Raw genomic sequence first — 15,095 nt, forward strand, 5'->3', positions numbered from 1 at the left:
TGCTTCGCAGGTTTGTGCAGGTTTCCTTACGATGAAGAAAGCCGCGGTGGCCGAGTGGTTTGACCTATGGCCTCTCAAGCAGAGGATCGTGGGTTCAAACTCCGGCTCGCACCTCTGATTTTTCGGAATTCATGTGCGAAATTACATTTGAAATTTACCACGAGCTTTACGGTTCTATGATTTATCGCTTTATAAATAAAATAAAAATAAATGTACATTCAACAAAATGCCGATAATCCTACTTCAGCTGATTCACAATCATGTCAAGTAGTTGTAAATAAATCTGACCTTTCCATCAAAACTTTAAACATCTGAAACTTCGGAAAGCGATCGCGCCCCCCTCTACGTGCTGAGACTACCAACCCCCCTTTATTTATGGCCCTAATATCTAACAAGTGGGCCTGTTTAGGGCTGCTACGTGGGTAGGGTTTGCGAGGTTTTTTTAGTGGTTTAAGTATCATAGAACAAAAAGTGAGCAAATTTATGGTTTATTTTCGAGTTGAAAGTCTTTACGTAGTTATACGAGCAGGTGGTAGGACCTTGTGCAAGGTCCGCCCGATTGCTACCACCATCTTGCTCGCTAATCCCGCCGAAGCAGCAGCACTCTTGCACTGTTGTATTTCGGCGTGGAGAGTAAGACAGCCGGTGAAATTACTGACACACTTGAGTATCCCATCTCAGGCCTCTAGGTTGGCAACGCATCTGCAATCCCCCTGGTGTTGCAGGTGTCTATGGCGGTGGTGATCTCTTACCATCAGACCCACTTGCTCGTGCCAGCCAGTCATATAAAAATAAAAAATATGCTGACTTTATATATAATTTCAAGTAAGGAAGGAATTTCAGACTTTAAGAGTCCACCACGCCAAACGGCGCGAGCGGTTTTGTACCTCACCCCCGCGACCCCTCTGAGATAGATCGCGTGCAACCGCGATTTGTTCGTAGGCGTTATCTGACAGCGACGCGTTTTCGCGCGCAGCGCGGCGAAATACGGTACCGCTAAAGTTTTTCATAAATGTCAAAACGATCGTTTGTTATGGAGTTTGTATTGAATACGTCATATACTGACTGCTATGACAAGGCTATGACGTTACAATTTCCCACGTTCAAACTGATTCAATTTTATGTACTTAGGTACTTAGGTAATTCGTTTTTATTAACTTGAAAATCGCCAAAATTACGAAAAATTTGAAAATTCGGTTATTATGAGTATTTTCAAAGCTGCATTCCAATACAATACAATGACTCTTTATTGTACTCCGGTCTGAGTGGAGAGCCTTGGGAGAGGCCTATTATGTCCAGCAGTGGACGTCTTTCGGGTGACACAATACTAAAGTTCACCTAACTTTTATTTTCTTAGGTACACTTTAATTTAACTATGGCCTATGAAATACACCTACATTTCTAAAAGTGTATTAGTAATTTCTTGCTAGAGAAATACCTATATCAAAATATTAAAAATTAAGCAAGATATATTTCTCAAAATGTAGACAAAACTGAAGATAACTTATAATACCTATACTCATTAGGTAGGTATACACTAAAATATGGATCCATTTGCAGATAGGTATCGATTTTTATTTGAAAACCAAAAACCTCATTTGCTTCGTACAGTCGGAAAACATTCAAAGGACATAACATTGCCTGGCGGGCAATTTTTCAATCACAAGTGGACATTATTTTGAGTAAAATTACCCACGTTTATAATTTTATAAACTTAAATTTTAATAAACACAAAATAAACATTGTACTTTGCTTTGATAACTGTTATTTTTATGTTTTATGCACAATAGAGAGTTATAAACCCTTTATTGAACAAAAAATACTCATTCGTGACAATCGATTTATAAGAAAATGGCCCTAAGGCAAAGTTGACGGTTTTTTGCCCAAAATTCAGAACCAACATAAAAAATACAACCGAATTGATAACCTCCTCCTTTTTTCTGAAGTCAGTTAAGCTCAGGCTTCTAATAGACTCTCGTTAATAATCCCCTTTTTACAGCTCTTAATGCACAATGTACTTTTGTGTCAATATTAGTTCCAATTCCAAATATTACCCGCTATGATCCTGTTACAACAAGGCCATAGTCGGTAGGAAAATACAAACTGAAATATAGATGCACAGAAAAACCAGAAAAAGAGACCAGCATCCTCAGCATGACAGAGGTGTCAACTTCTAGATTTTTTCTCGCCTGCTTGCCTAAATATCAAAATTTTCCAGGCGTTACTCCAAACAGGGGACAGGGGGTCCTGTCAAAAATCAGCAATTTGTATTCAATCAGTGTTCTATCAATGTCGTATGTATACAAACACCTCTATATTATGTTTGAGTTTTCTAATAATTTTATCATATTTATGAGTTAAACGCTAATAACCAATAACAAATTATAACAACAACAGTTTGTATATGACACTAAAAACACCGATTGAATACAGAACTAGGCCACGTATGTCCCTATTTTTAATAGGAAGTACCACCTACAAAACTTTGATATTTCGGCAAGTAGTAGGTCAATGTATGGTTAATTCTTAGAAAAAAAGTTAGAGGTGTCACTACTTCAAAACCAAATAAAATAAATGTGTCTTTTTATTTGGTCTTTTTTTAAATTTATATGATTTTTGAGTGGCGATGTAAATCTATATAAAGAACAACTTTAAAATTTGAAACAAATCGCTTGATTACATACTGATAATAAATACATTAAAAAAACAAAAGTCAAGAACTGACACAAGTAGGATATTCATACTCAACATAAATATTCTTGGAGATACGAGTACTCGCAGAAAAAACTGTGCCCATTTGATAAAAGGGACGGCTTACTAGAAAAACCAAACTATGAACTGTTACCTAACGACTAAATGCAATCACTTTGTCTGAATTAATAAATTATTTACTATTTTAATTGTACTTTAGATTTATAAAACTGGAGTTCCAAGAGTGGAGAAATTACGTAAAAGAAAGAAAGAAGGATATTTTATTAACACTAATACAAAAAGCACAAAGTGCAGTATTTGAACCTGTAAGTGAGAACTTTTCTACTATTATAACGCATGTGGGCAATGTTGTCTAAATAACTTTGCCCGTTATAAAATTCAATCAATAAGTTACTTTGCCCAACGATTAATAAAGTAAATATTTGTTTTATATAAGTCATGTTATTTAGTGGGTGTCTCAAAATAATGTAGGTACTTACTGTACTAAAATAGTGCTTGTGTAGTGTAGATGTATCATCATCTGGTTCAGAGACCTCAGTGCGTTTTTTTACTGTAGAACATGTTAATCCAGGGTATTTATTACCTGTATGGCAAATTTCATGCAAATCCGTTCAGTAGTTTCTACGTGAAAGAGTAACAAACATCCATCCATCGCCATACTTAAAAAAAATGTTTAGATTTTTTTTTTGTAGAGAATTTTATGTAGATTACTTATGTTTTAGAACATTTTTTGCTGTGGTTTACGAGTTATTTACGAAAAACTAAATGGGACTTTTACACAAACTCCTCCCCACCCGTTAGCTCTACCCCCACCCATCAGTACCTACTTTTAGTATGTGGTCTTAAACACCATCCCCTACAACTATGCCAAAATTGACTTATACGCGAGATTTCCCCGGAGAGGCAGTTTTTGGTCTTCGTTGGGTAGGCTATATACTCGTATCAGACACGTATTAAGTTTGAACACATGTCCTATATTCCTACTATGGTAGTTATCAGTTTATAAGTAATAGACAAAATATGGAGCCAATAAAACTATTTAGACTACTAACCAATTTTTCTGTACTTACCTAATTCTTGTAATAAACAACACACTTACTTTACAACTTCTGACATCTTCTGACATGTAGTCTGTCATTGTACGAGTATGAGGGCTTCTTGTTTTTTTTGTGCGTTATTTAATTTATTTCTCGGTGTTGACTATCCTAAAACACCTTAAATACCCAAAATACAGTGATAACGTAATTTAATAATAATTTCCTTACTCATAGATTGAGTGTTATGAAGGAAGAGTAAATGTAAAAGTTTTTTTTCGTAAATGAATTTTGTGGAGAAAAGCGACGCAGGTCAATCAGGCAGAGCACCTAAGCGCTCACTGTTTCTCTGCGTTGAAGTGACAGAGAAGCAATATGTCGTCGGCGTGGCGTAAGTCTTTGCTCATCAAAAATTTGGAACTAAAATAAATGCAAAGAAATTACGATTTAGATTTAAGAAATAACACGACAGATATTATTATTACGTTTTGTTTGTAAATCAGACTTGGTAATTTGATTATAGTGTCTTTATAAATAACGGAGTATTTTTGGTTTCTAAATCAAAGTAAGAGCTCACTTTGGCAATAAAATCTATCGAGCCAAATTAGTTTAATCGTGTTTTGAAAGCAACGACTAACTCAGGAATACGATCAAGATTATCGTAATATTTTTTTTATTGCCACGAAGTACACCAATTTTATACCACGTCTGTTTAAAAATAGCAGTGATTGGCGTAGGTCGCCTCTTAAACGCCAGGAATAGAGATAAAACAACATGCTACCTGATGAACAATGCGTTAATCTGGCTTGCTATGAGACTGCGTGTATTCGTCTTATTGTCTTTGAAGGTTGCGTTTTTTCTACTGTCGTGGGTTACCAATATGGGGGATGGTAGCAATATAAAAATCTCCCGCGAGGCAGATGTTATGCCAGGAGACCGAAGTCCAAAGGAAGAGCGTTGGACGGTCGGAACTCTTTGAATTGAGAAACTTCAATGACGTGATGCAGGATGTTAGAGTTATTCTCAGTGACGACTAGATGGCGTTAGGAGCTGCTACATTTAAATTAGTTTTGTCTGTGGAAATATCGAAAAAAGCTAGTGTTGTACCTCTACAATAATTATTATTCAAATTTAAATGGGTTGCATTTATTACCCACTGAAAACAGCGTTGCGGCTTGCCGTAACACTATGCTGAGTGGGGTCCACTTTATACTATTCGATGTTATTTTTATTTTTTTCCATGTAATGTATTTTATGTGTATCGAATATGTGTAAATAAATGTTTATCTCTCTCTCTCTCTCTCTCTCTATTAATCATTATTAACCTTTGTTAGTGTAATTTAGTTACGTCACCGGTATATTTTTTTTACATAACATAGCAATGATATTTTCCTTCTTCCAACCTTCCGCTACATATATGTAGCGAAACCACTGTAACCAATTCGAACAGAGCAAAGTGTTAGTCGGAACCTAAAAACAGTCGTTTTCTGGTTGAAAACAAACAATAAACTGTGCCCAAAAAACTGTAAAAACAGTCAATAACAATTCAACCAAACAAAACTACGACTTCAAAGCCTAAACGAAACGCACTGTACAGTCGCAAGCATCAATATTGGATACAACAAAACGTACATAAATATTTTATACGACTCTTTCTAGGGCCAGTACGACGTATCGGATATTTCTACACGTTTTCTGTGGCAGATATTAATGCAGATGACTGTACCATGCAGTAACTAAATGTATGCTAGCAAAGTTGACTAAATTATGAACCTTAAAATCATGCTATAGAGTTTTAACTCGCTTCTCTTACACGTGTTAAATTAAAAGTGGCAGCCATGAATGGCATCAATTTGGTCTTTAATTGGATAAAGCTAGAGTTGGAATTTGCATGTTCAGTTACCGCTCTACCTACCAATCATTGAGGCGTTCTGATGGCGATTTTCGATTGTTTTTACCGGTTTTGTTTCTAGGGTCCCGTAGGTGCTCCAAAACTGCAACTGAGTCTTTGTAGGATCACGTCGTTGTCAGACTGTCTGCGTGCATGCCGTTGATAGACATATCAAGACCCTTGTTCTTGGGAACGCATTGTGGTATTAAACAAAACAATAATTATCTAATATTCAAGTCCTACGAAAAAAATGTTGCCATATAAATTTCCGTAACCAATAAACCTGGCACTTTCAGTTATCCTAGAAACTTTAAATTTTGTGTGAAGGTAGTTCTTATAGCACAATCATTAAGAATAGTCTCTAAATCTTTAAATCTCTGTCACTAACCTGACACTGCGTACATTTTGCTTAGGAGAGGCCCCTTCTAACACGAAATATTTATAATTATGTACCTACAGCCTTCGGTGCGAGAGTCCAACTCGCATTTTGCTGTTTGTTTTACCTTTCATTGAGCAAATTAAAAATAATAATGCTATGAATAACGGTAGTGTGCTTAGAATCAAAGCACATGCAAAATAATAAGTCGCATGCATATTTTATTCGAAATTTCTCCATCACATTTTGTTAGATAAAGCTTTTCCCGCACCACAAAACGTTATTGTCACCCTGAACAGCATAAAAGCACTCAATATCAAAACGTCCTAAGCGCCACTTTTCACCAAATCCTTTACTTCATTTTTAACTTGATGTTGTGGCGGTTACAACATGCATGGCGAGGGCGAGATGATTTTGGCTGATATAAGTATCTTCAAGCGTCGCTGCTTCTTGACAGGTGAGAAGGGGATTGTGGTTAGTGATGTATAAATATCGATTGTTTAGTTAGATAAATTAATATTTATTTATTATTTTTGTTGTTTGGGGTTGTGATTGCTTTATGTTAGGTGACCCGCATGCTCGTTTCATAAAATGCTCCTTTCATTAAAAAAAAACAGGTAAGATGGTTCATACAATAAATACCTTATAGACTAACACACATTTGATTAAAAAATAGTGACTGTTTTACATAACTTTCAATAAGAACTAAAAAGAATAGAACTCTCAAGTAATTATGCTCATGTTGTCTCGTCTTCGATGATGAGAGTTCACAAGTGTAGTCCCGGCTTCATGACTCACTGACGCCACATAATTTTAAAGCTAGAAGAAAAACGCCTACACGGTGCTGCCTATGTTATCTGTAATCCACTTCATTCGGTTTTTATGTCAAAAACTCGACGCCACGTTTCTCTCCGGAAAAATAGTATTTTCTAATAAAAGTGCAACAATATGGGGAAGAAAAGATCAACAGAAGAAAAAAGAACCCATTTATTGGAAAAGATAAGGAAACTTGACGAAAAAATTAAGAATTCGGAGTCCGAAAAAGGTAAAACGCTTTTGCATTCGCAATGTTTCAATGCGCCATTTTTTCCTATCATGCTTTTGTTTTTTCTGGTTTTTTCCTTTCGTGAAGATAATTATTATTTGAATAATCTCATCATCCTTAACCTTATTACGAGTTGTACGTAATATTGTGTGCCTGTGGGGTGTTCTGTGGGAACACACTGGTTACAATTTTTTACACTAACCTTAAAGGGGAGTTCTGCGGGAACTCACATGGTTATGTGGAATGCATACGCTATGCTAATTGCCTTCGTTTTTTGTTAAACGATCCTCTTCGCATTGCAGCCGCTAGCGATGCACGCTTACAGTCGCCGTCACAAGAGTCCCACGACGACAATGTCGAGAATATTAATCCAGAAGCCTTGGATGAACTTGTCGAAGATGGCACTGATTTAACGGGACTGGCGACGGAGGAGGAGATTGATGACTCAATCTTGGAGATTTTGGGCGAGGGACCCAGTATTGATAAAAAGGGCCAGCCCCTTCACAACAAAATAGTTGTGAGATGGCAAGAAATTCTTAAGAAAGGCATGAAGAAAGAAGAAAAAGATAAGTTAGCCAAAGATAATCCAGCTTTTGTTAACTGCGAGCTTATGTCCCCACCCAAATTAAACCCAGAGGTCAGTGCTGCTTTGGCAGACAAGGAAATGGCTAAGCGAAGGGATCAATTAATTGAAAAAGAAACAACAAGTGTCCACTGCATTGGCATGCTTAGGTTCAGCCTTACAGACATGCATTAAAGAAGATTTACAAGTTCACAAATTAAATATTATAAAAAATCTGAATGATGCATCCAGATTACTGTGCGACTCAATTTATTTGGACACAAAAGGAAGGAGATCGCTAGTCCTGTCAGTAATAAATAAAGACATGAAGGAATTTCTTGTTCAATCAGAACCCAAAGAATATCTTTTGGTGAGAATCTCGGTGAAAAAATAAAAACTGCCAGAACAGTTCAAAAGACAGGCAGTGACCTGAAAATACCAGATAATAGCAGGAAGTTCAATAATAAACAAAACGGCAATGCTACTAGGAAACCTTTTACTGCCAACAATAAGGCTTTAAAACTGGCGGGGCCCTCCTCGTACCAACGTGAGGATGAACGGCGGAGCAGCAGCAGGGGGGCCAGCACACAGCAGTTACCGGGGCGGACGGTTCCAGAGGAAGAAAGAAGAGAGGCCCTACCAACACAACAGGAAGTAAACAAGCAGGTTGGTAGACTTCCATACTGTTACCATTTTTGGAACAGTATTACCAAGGATACTACTATCCTTAACTGGGTTAAAGGGTATAAGATACCTCTACAGGCTAAGCCATATCAATCTTCTGTTCCTCAGAATGATAAATTTACATCACTCGAAGTTCAACAGTTAAAGTCAGAAATTAAAAAGTTATTGACTATTAATGCTATTGAGCTATGTGATGCACAGAAAGACCAATTCTGTTCCCCTATATTTCTTGTTAAAAAACCAAATGGAACCTTTAGGTTCATTTTAAATCTTAAAAAGCAAAATCATAATTATAATTAATTCAGCACACGGCGGCTCCAATTACGAAGACTGGAAGACTACGGGAACAAGCATAATTCCGGGACGCTACTGAAAGTACCGTGTAAATATCAGGCGAGGTGGGAATCTTAGATGCTAAGCTAATGAGGAGAACTACTGCACAGTTAAAAATATTTATCTACACCCATGTAGTAAATCCTCCATTATGCGTAAAAACTATAGATAATGACCAGCATTACGACATTGGATTCTATTATGAACACGGCTGTATCATAATCAGATTTCATACATCATTGCAGCAGCAGGTCGTCGCGCGCGTAGTCGGCGCAGCTCGTGGGCCAGACATACCTACCTAGTTCTTGTTAATGCAGGTCATTCTCAATGGTTCGCGGAACACATGATAGAGGATTTAATATATTGATATAGATAAAATATTGTATGCAACTGTACGTAAATAGGCCTTAAAACACTCATGTGACCCTATTATGAAACGAGGCGTAGCCACCACTCTCGTGTTTTATGGACCTCTATTACGATACAGTTGCATAAATAACTATTTTTTCTACTCCTATACTGTAATCTGTGATTTACGAGTACTTAATCACGAACAATAATATAACAGCATACATAACAAGATTCTGGAAAAGTCTATGTTGTCTATTCCCCATAACAGCACTGTATCGTAATGTTGCTAAAACGATCCTGCAACCACTTACTTTTTTTTCTCTTAATTCGTATGTTCGGACAGGCTAAGGTGCAGCCAGTTACATATTTTATATGGTTTTTATACAGAATAAAAACTTTCCAAACATATAATCCATAGCCTGCCAACATAAGTAACGCGTATTTTTAACATCGTCACAGGCAAGTAAACGTTAATCAAGAACACAATTTAACTTAGACAAATTTTGACATTTTCATATTTCTCACTTGTTTATTGTTGTTTACCTCCTCTTTGCGTTTGCCATACTTTTTACTATTTCTCTAATTTTGTATTGTAATTAATAAGTACCCAGTCGAAGAAAAAGTATTGTATGCAACGTTGTATAAGTAAGTCAAAAAAAGCTCTTTCGCTAAAGCTCACATCGTAACTGACGCTATTCACTTTTTTTTGAACCTTATTATACAACTGTTGCATAAAATACTATTAAAAATGTAGTTGCGATAAATATTTGTGATTAAATTTAATAACATTGTAAATCTGTTTGAACAAATTGCCTTGCTGAGTATTTAACTTGCCGGGTTTTTTCTTCTAAATCGTTGATTTTTCAGTTTTTTGTAATTTTTGGTAAAATGGTACCTTAATTTTTGGTTAACGGTAACGTAAAAGTGGTATAATATATTTATATTATTATTTGGAATAGGCTAATTAGTAGCTTCCATTAATCTAATGATACTTCATAAAACCGTCACAACAGCTCAAAAGCACGATATTTCCATCATCAGGATCCAACCTTGTCACGAATACATTTGTGTTCCGTAACAATTATTATTTAACAACAGTCTCTCTCCACCCCAACCTATCCCCAACACTGCCACTTAATTTGAACATCCGAATGTTTAATAAAACATCTACTTTGATTTACATCCGAAGAAATCCGTACCTTTTGCGCTTGTTTAGTGTAAACACGCCCTTACAGCCCTTTACTCGGTAAGCAATTTGAATTTTCAGTTTAATTTTCTTCGCTCATGTTTGTTGAGGTTGTTCAGCATTTTAATGATGTATAATTAATAAGAGTTTCTTGCAACGTGAGTTACGGTAATGAATGAAAGTAGAAGTGCGTGACACGTGGTTAAAGAAATGTACTTGAAAAACTTTTTTTATTTATTTTTTGCTAGATGGACTAACCACATCGTGAGAGTTGCGGGCCACCAGTGGATACTAGTTGCGAGTTGTCTTCATTGTGAATAAGTTCTAAGAGCAATACAGGGGGTCACAGACTGTATAGAAATATTAAATCGGAGAATTAGATAAATTTTCAAAATAGCTGTTAGTCATCATGGCAGCCGAAAGACGGCCACTGCTGGACATAGGCCTCCCCCAAGGCTCTCCACTCAGACCGGTCTTGTGCTTTCCGCATCCACCGCGATCCCGCGATCGTTTTTGGTAGCCGGGCCTCTGCCGGTGATTAGCTATAGCACCCAGCAGCTATTAGCTGTTAGTATTACTGCGAAAATATATTTGTTTAACACGAGCGTTAGCGTTGTGCGTGTGAAGTTCCCAGTCCACACTGGGCCCGCGTGGGAACTACAGCCCAAGCAGTCTCATTCTATGAGGAGGTCTGTGCAGTGGGACGTAAACAGGCTGGGATAATTCGTCAGATTTTTTTAATTTTCAATGGCAAAAATTAAACCATTTACTTTTAATTAATCTGACCCATTGTTTTTGCTCTCGGTTAACTCTAACGGCAAAATCAAATAAACAACAAACACAGTTTTTAACAAAAACTGCTTACATTGTCCTAATATCATTTCGTTCGAACGTTCGAACCATTCTTCTCCACTAAAGTCAAAGTAAAAGCATCTTATTAGCACGAAGCAACTGGCCAGAAAGAAAATTTGAATAAAAAACACATTTCAAGAAAAGAATCCCGTGTTAACTTAAGCCGGCAACACACGCCCGTCCCTAAAGGCGGCGACACGCGAACAAATAAAATGCAGGCAAATTGCCTCCTGGAGGTAACACCTCCTAATAAAAATTCCTGCAAATCAATAGGTTTTTTACGCCTTCCGTATTGTATTTTATTTTGCCGTACGATTTCGTATTAAAGGGACAATTCTGGATTGTCACGGAGTTGTAGCGCGAACGGAGTGTCTTGATTGTTGTAGAAGAAATGTCAGATTAGTGAATAAAACATTCCCTTTATGTATACAATCAAATTAATCAAAACATAAAAAGTCCTTACCAATTAACCTAGAGAAAAGATGAATGCTACTTTTCTGCGAAAAATGCTCTAAATTATGAAAAAAAAACTGGTTCAATTTCTCAACTCCAATATGTTATCATGTGCCATACTAAACCTTATCGCATTGGGCAACCCACAAGTCTACGCATTGCACATATTATTATCATTATGTTTACTTAATTAGGTTAGATAATTCAATTAAAATGTAGTAAGTATGTATGATAGATAGCGAAAAATCAACATTTTATAAATGTAAACCGCTCGTGCGACTTTATCTTCTTATGAAAATAGTTTTACATAATGATAAACAGAATTGAATTACTTAATATTAAAGCTTAACAATAAGACAAGAAAAACAAATTAGTAAGTGAATAACCGCTAACCATAGACTCCCACAACATTAGAAGGATTGCACGTGCGTTTCCAACCAAAAGGTAAAAACCACCAAGGTTTCTGGTAGTCTTCACATCGAAACACAACAGTAAAATTTTTGTGTATTTTAATACAAACGGTAGAAATTACTTACATTAAACAATAAAACAGTTAAAAATTGCCCAATACTTATTTATATATAAAAAAAATCTCAGATGCGCCAGATGGGATTCAAACCCGCATCTCTTGGCTATACGCACAAAGTGTGGTAACTCTACGAGTAGTAGTACATCACGACGGGAGTACTGACCAACCCACCAAAAAAGCTCGATCGCTTTCTCTTGTATACGCCAAAACATCCAGCGGATTCGATTTTTTTTTGTTTTTAAATAATCTAGTACCTAGGTAAATATTTTTTTAATTCTATTGACACAAAAATTATACAGCAAGAATGTAAAATCCACTATGATTTATCTTCTACATTCAATGAATATCAAGAAACTCTTTTTGTTAAAAATATCCAATGTTTCAGAAAAACAATACCATCAAGTTTGCTTTAACCGACAAATATTCGACCTTGAACAGCAAGTATCAAACTGTTTCGACAACAACCAGTAAACAGAACACGGCTCCCGTATTCTTGCAATTTGCATGTGTATCCATGTGTGCGCGCGCGCGTGTGTGTGCGGCGATTGACGCTAAATGTTTGAACACTTACAGTATTTATTGGCACGTACAACGATCGGGAAAAATTCCAATAGGAGTCCCATTTCCTTCTGGAATTTGGATGGGAAAAGAATAATGTTTAATTTGTCCGGACGATTTATGTTGGAATTAGCTTTGTTCCTGTTCTTGTCTGTGCGGATTCGATTAGTTGAGGATTGTTTATGTTTTAGTTTTTTAGGGTTCCGGATCCAAAATGACAAAAACGGAACCCTTATAGTTTCGCCATGTCTGTCTGTCCGTCCGTCCGCGGCTTTGCTCAGGGACTATCAATGCTAGAAAGCTGTAATTTTGCACGGATATATATGTAAACTATGCTAACAAAATGGTATAATAAAAAAGTAAAAAAAATTTTTTTTAGGTTACCTCCCATAGACGTAAAGTAGGAGTGTTTTTTTTTTCATCTAACCCTATAACGTTGGATAGGTCTTTTAAAACCATTAGGGGTTTGCTAAGACGATTTTTTGATTCATCGATCTTTTGCGAAATATTCAACTTTAAAGTGCAAATTTTCATTAAAATCGAGCGTCCCCCCCCCTCTAAAATCTAAACCGCTGTATGGAAAAAAATGAAAAAAATCAGGATGGTAGTAAGTATATCAAACTTTCAAGGAAAACTATAACGGCTAAGTTTTCTTGAGAATTATTAGTAGTTTATGAGTAAATAGCAACCTAAGGTATAAAATATACCTAAACTTGGAAGATTCCGTATAAAATACGAAATCCTCAGAAAAATAGTTCTTAATTTTTTCGTAATGGCTACGGAACCCTATTTTGGGCGTGTCCGACACGCTCTTGGCCGTTTTTTTACTATTATTATAATTATTTAATACCCATTTATACGGTTTGGAAAATAGAACAGAGAGACGTTTAGAACCTTAAAATTGTACTTAAAACCAACATCACATTACAAAGGGGACAAATTTACTACAAATATAGAAAAAATAAAGACTATATTAATGCCGTCATATTATATTTGCGATTAATATATGTAATTCTTGAATACACATGCTTTTGACACCATAGTTTCGAGTTAATTAAACCAGTTGTTAGAGCGTTGATTGCTAAAGTCGCATCGAGGAACTAAATCTAAATCTAGACACCTGACAGTGCATCCTGCCAAGTTAAAATCAGTCTAGGACCAGGTCGAAGACCTGGGTTCGATTCCCAGTGATGGTCTTATTTTTTCTGGTTTTCTGTGCATCTATATTTCAGTTTGTATTTTCAAAATCAGTCTACGAAAATTTATGACTTTTCACGTTGTAAACTCGATCAGGATATTTCTTTTTAAAGTTCTCAACGACGTCGCCGGATTCACAGCCGTAGATGTTACAGGGTCCTTTCCCACAGTAGACACCAGAGACTGGCAAAGATTCACTGCACACTGTTATTTTACACACAGTTTCCGAGAGTGTGTTAACCATATTCGCAGCACCAAAGTCATCACAGTACGTCCGCAAAGTTCCAGGTCTCAATCTATTACCGTGATACTTAAAAGTTATAGTTTGAGAATCGCAGCACGCTGAGTTAACCATTGGGATGATGAGAAGTAAGAGTATGTATTTCATTTTGAGCGGTTTTTGTTATTGAATAAATTGTCTTGACGATGATGCACTGAGTGTTGGATTAAGAATGAGCGATAGAAGCGAAGATAAACGAGGGTGTGACTCATTGGTTATGCCGGGAAGATCGACGAAACGTTGTTAGTCTTTACTGAATTTAAAACTTGTTGGTACTTTTTGAGACTACGTAGTTCTACAAGGCGTTCTGCATTATGGGTATGCAATGGCCGTCCGTCCGCGGTTTAGCTTACAAACAATAAAATTAGTGCTAGAAAGCTTTAATTTTAGATACGTATGTTAACCACGCCGGCAGTGGTAAATAAAATGTTGAAGAAAACGGTGTTGGCTTGAAAATCTAAAACAAATCATGTTAGTTACCTATAATATTGATATATAGCTGTGATCAGCCACGGCTTCACAAGTTAACAAGTAAAAGTCAATCAAAATTTCGCGATCTTCACCCATAACTATCACCGTTCACCACCCACTGGATTCTCCCACTGGATATTCTTAATCTTAAAATAAACGTATAAACAGCCAAACAGTGTGTTTGGCAGTCGGTTTTAAGGGTTTTAGTTGAGGTCATTTTATGCTAAGTTTCACGGTTTTTGAGATAGTTTTTTTTTAATCACTCCATTTGTCAGTTTTATTTTATTTAACAGCCTTTATTGAGCTATTTTTTAGTGTTTTGCCTACGCAATACCTTCTTCAAAATAAATTAAAATAATTGCTAGACTGATTAAAAAAAACCTCTTTAGATATGACGATAAAAAAAACTCAGATAATTTTGTAACTTTGCGTGTCTATAAAAAAATTACAGCGATTTACGCGTACAAATTACTTAATAAACTTATTTGATTTACTAGCTTTCTAAACGTGTGTCATTTAAAACTAAAAAAGAATTGATAAAAATTACAAAAAAAGACCTCGTTTCCATATAGTGCAATTGT

This window comes from Choristoneura fumiferana, chromosome 4 (genome assembly GCF_025370935.1).
Source record: "Choristoneura fumiferana chromosome 4, NRCan_CFum_1, whole genome shotgun sequence".
In the NCBI taxonomy this organism is placed as follows: Eukaryota; Metazoa; Arthropoda; class Insecta; order Lepidoptera; family Tortricidae; genus Choristoneura; species Choristoneura fumiferana.